Raw genomic sequence first — 4,543 nt, 5'->3', positions numbered from 1 at the left:
AGTACAAAAGCTCCTTTCCAAGCTTAGTGCTCCACTCCAAAGCTTTCCAAAACCACCAATCAATCTCCAATACACATATACATAATGCCTAAGCCATAATATCACACCCAAACACAATAACTCAATACCCAAATACTTTAATTTAGAATTTTCACTAGGGTTTGAGATCTCTTACCTTACCCAAGGACCAAAGAGGCAAGAACAAGCCTTCCCTTCAAGTTAATTAGATCCTATAACACAAAGGAGCTCACAATTTCAACATTTTTACCCAAGAAATTCGAAATCAAGGGCTGTAAATTCGAAGAAAAATCCATGGCTTACCTCAAGAATAATTGTGTCGGTTTTGTAGACTCGACGCCGCGGTCGCGTGACCGTGAATAGTGCGTCAATCGGAGCTCCGGATCATAAGTTATGATCAATGGAAGATTGGAGTGATTTGAAGCAAGGGTTTCATGTTTTCCCCCTTCTCCCTTTCTATTCAGCGTGTGTGTGTGTTGAGAGGGGAGAGAGTGCACTAAGCTCTTTAATGAATAAGGGCTTGGCTGGGCTTTTGGGCCCAATAGGGGTCCGGTTGGCTCGGTTTGGCCCGTTCGGCCCAATCTTGGGTCAATTTCTTTAAAATTAGTGTCAAAATTCTCATTTTAAATTTCTCTATCACATTAAACCATAAAAACCTCATTTCTCATTTTATAGAATATATTTTAATGTATGGGTTAATTAGTCATTAATTAACCGGGTGTTACAAATGGCTCAAAGGATGAAGATGAAGCATGTTAAAGTGGAAGGAACACAAGAAACTAAAGAGCCGGGAAGCGAGGAGCGAGGCGCACGCATGGCTGACGCGTGTGTGTGACCAGGAGCGTCGTTCAGCAACGCGTACACGTAGCCAGGTGCAAGGTTCAGCGACGCATACGCGTGGCCGACGCGTACGCGTGACAGAGCGTCACATGCTGCATTTAACAGAACTCACTGGGGGAAATTTCTGGGCTGATTTGGACCTAATTTCAAGCCCAAAAACACAGACTAGAGGCAGGGGTAGAGCTGAGATTGAACACACTTTCACTTTCACTTTAGTTTTTGAATTCTAGAGAGAAAAACTACTACTTTTCCTAGGGTTCTTAGCATTCTTAGTTCATCTTCGAATTAGATCTTGAGAGAGGTGCCACTACCTTCATATGAAGTCAATTTCCTTCTAGTTTTCTATTCTAATTGCTCTATTACTCTGTTCTATTTGATTATTGTGAACTTATGTTTGGATCTTGTCACTCTTGAATTTAATCAATGCATTGAATTCTTTCTATGTTTATTTTTATTGCTTGTGTGATCCTTTTTAATTAATTGTCAGTGCCAAATTTTGATTTTATGAATTTATTATAATTATCATGTCTTTTATTTATTCCTATTATATGTTCATGAAAATGGCATTCATGTTAATGACTTAAAGCTCTCAACTTGGCTTAGGGGTTGATTAATTGGGATCCCTTGAGTTGTGATACCCAAGTGTTGATCTGTAAGTGGGAATTGCTGGCTAACTCAATTTTCACCAATTCTAGTCGTTCCCTAGGAAGTGACTAGGACTTGTGAATCAGAGTTAGTGACAACCACTTGACTTTCCTTCAATTGTTAGAGGATAACTAAGTGGAAGCAATGAACATTTACTATCATACTTGGGAAAGACAACAAGGATAGAAACTCCAATTAATCTCCTCTAACCAAGGCCTTTTATTTCAAATACATAACACCTCTTGTTATCTGCTCATTGCTTTAATTTCTATTTATTTATTTTTATGATATCAAACTTAAAAATATTCAGAAAAATCCTAACCAATAATTTACATCATTGTGTCAACTTTTGGGAAAATGACCTGGGATTCTACTTCCGGTTATTTATTTTTAATTGTGACACACTTTTAAATTGATAGTGGAATTTTCGTCGGTTAAGACTGTACTTGCAACGCTATCTTTATCAGAAATTCTTAACCGGCATTTTTCCACCCATCAGCATGCTGTGACCATGAGGGAGGTTGCCAGTCTTTTGGCAACTATTAGAGTTACAGACAAACTCTCTAGAATCCTTAAAGAGAGTGGGCCAATAGAAGCCACTTTAGAGAACCTTAGTGGCTATCCGCTCACCTCCAAAATGTCCTCCATAATCCGAGCCATGCCAATGCCATAGGATTCTCTGTGCCTCTTCCTCAGACAAACATCGTCGGATTATTCCATCCGAGCATCTCTTAAAGAGATATGGCTCATCCCACAAGTAGTACTTTGCATCATGCATGAGTTTCCGGGATTGCTGCCTGTTAAACTCCTTGGGAATGAACCTTATGGCTTTGTAGTTTGAAATGTTTGCAAACCAAGGTACTGTCTGAATGGCATATAGTTGCTCATCTGGAAAGGATTCTGATATGTCAGTGGAGGGAGGAGAAGTCCCTGCTACTGGTTCAATCCGGGACAAGTGGTCAGCCACTTAATTTTCTGTCCCTTTTCTGTCTCTAATTTTTATATCAACCTCTTGCAAGAGTAATACCCATCTTATAAGCCTGGGTTTAGAATCCTGCTTAGTGAGAAAATACTTTAGAGTGGCATGGTCAGTATAGATAATGACCGTAGATCCTACTAGGTAGGATCTGAACTTGTCAATGGTATAAACCACTGCAAGTAGCTCTTTTCTGTAGTAGTGTAGTTTTTCTGTGCATTATTTAGTACACGAATAGTATAGTAAATGACATGCAAAAGCTTGTCATGTCTATGGCATGATCACTGGCATCATATATTAGTTCGAATGGCAAGTCCCAATTGGGTGCAGAGATGATAGGAGCAGTGACAAACTTGGCTTTCAGGGTTTCAAAGGCATACAGACAATCTTGGTCAAAGACAAATGGGACGTCAGTGGCCAAGAGATGACACAGGGGTTTTGCAATTTTTAAAAAATCTTTTATGAACCTCCTATAGAATCCTGCATGTCCTAGGAAATTTCTGATCGCCTTGACATTAGTAGATGGTGGCAATTTTTCAATCACTTCCACCTTGGCTTGATCTACTTCTATTCCCTTGCTTGAAATCTGATGCCCAAGAATAATGCCTTCAGTCACCATGAAGTGGCATTTTTCCCAGTTTAGAACTAGGTTTGTCTCTTGGCATCTTTTCAGAACAAGGGCCAAATGATCAAGGCAGGAGTCAAATGAGTCTCCAAAAATAGAGAAGTTGTCCATGAACACTTCAAGGAACTTTTCTACCATATCAGAGAAGATGGATAGCATACATCTCTGAAAGGTGGCAGGTGCATTGCACAGGCCAAATGGTATTCGCCTGTAGGCGAACATACCAGATGGGCATATGAATGTTGTCTTCTCTTGATCCTGTGGATCTACTGCTATTTGATTGTACCCAAAATATCCATCCAGAAAATAATAGAAAGCTTTCCCTGCTAGTCTTTCTAGCATTTGGTCAATGAATGGTAAAGGAAAGTGATCCTTCCTTGTGGCGTGATTGAGTCTTCTATAGTCAATGCACATACGCCACCCTGTAACTATCCTTGTAGGAATCAGTTCATTCTTTTCATTATGAACCACTGTCATGCCTCCCTTCTTGGGAAGAACTTGGACAGGGCTCACCCAAGGGCTATCAAAAATGGGATAAATAATCTCAGCCTCCAAGAGTTTAGTGACTTCCTTCTGCACTACTTCTTTTATGGCCAGATTTAGTCGCCTTTGTGGTTGCACCACTGGTTTTGCATCATCCTCCAGCAGGATTTTATGCATGCATCGGGTCAGGCTAATGCCCTTAAGGTCACTTATAGTCCACCCAAGGGCGGTCCTATGTGTTTTGAGCACTTTAATTAGTGCTTCTTCTTCCTGCGGTTGTAAGACAGAGCTTATGATCACAGGGTAAGTATCTCCATCTCCCAGAAATGCATATTTCAGGGAGGATGGTAATGGCTTGAGCTCAAGCTTAGGAGGTTTCTCCTTTTCCTCAGGGGTTTCCAGAGGTTCCTCTAAATCAGGCTGGGCATCTGTAAGGATGCCATTCAGCCCTTCCTTGAGACTTTCGACCATATTTACTTCTTCCACCAGGAAATCAATGAGGTCAATGCTCATGCATTCCTCAAGGGTGTATGGGTGCTGCATAGCCTTGACAGCATTCAGTACGAACTTTTTCTCATTGACTCTTAAGGTTACTTCCCCTTTTTTAACGTCAATGAGGGTCTGTCCTGTAACTAGGAAGGGTCTCTCTAGGATAAGGGATGCACTCTTGTTCCCTTCCATGTCCAACACCACAAAGTCAGTGGGAAAAGAGAAGGGTCCAACCCTAACAATCATGTCTTCAATCACACCTGATGGTATCTTAATAGAACCATCAGCAAATTGAAGGCATATGTAGGTTGGTTTGACTTCATCAGTTAAGCAAAGCTTCTTTATTAATAAAGCAGGTATTAGGTTGATGCCTGTTCCAAGGTCACATAGGGCTGTCCTTGTGTAAGCATTGCCTAGAGTGCATGGTATCATAAAGCTTCCATGATTCTTAAGCTTCTCTGGTAAGC

This window comes from Arachis hypogaea, chromosome 14, assembly GCF_003086295.3.
Source record: "Arachis hypogaea cultivar Tifrunner chromosome 14, arahy.Tifrunner.gnm2.J5K5, whole genome shotgun sequence".
NCBI classification, from domain to species: domain Eukaryota; kingdom Viridiplantae; phylum Streptophyta; class Magnoliopsida; order Fabales; family Fabaceae; genus Arachis; species Arachis hypogaea.
The sequence above is the reverse complement of the archived record's forward strand: the minus strand, read 5'-3'. Positions refer to the sequence as shown.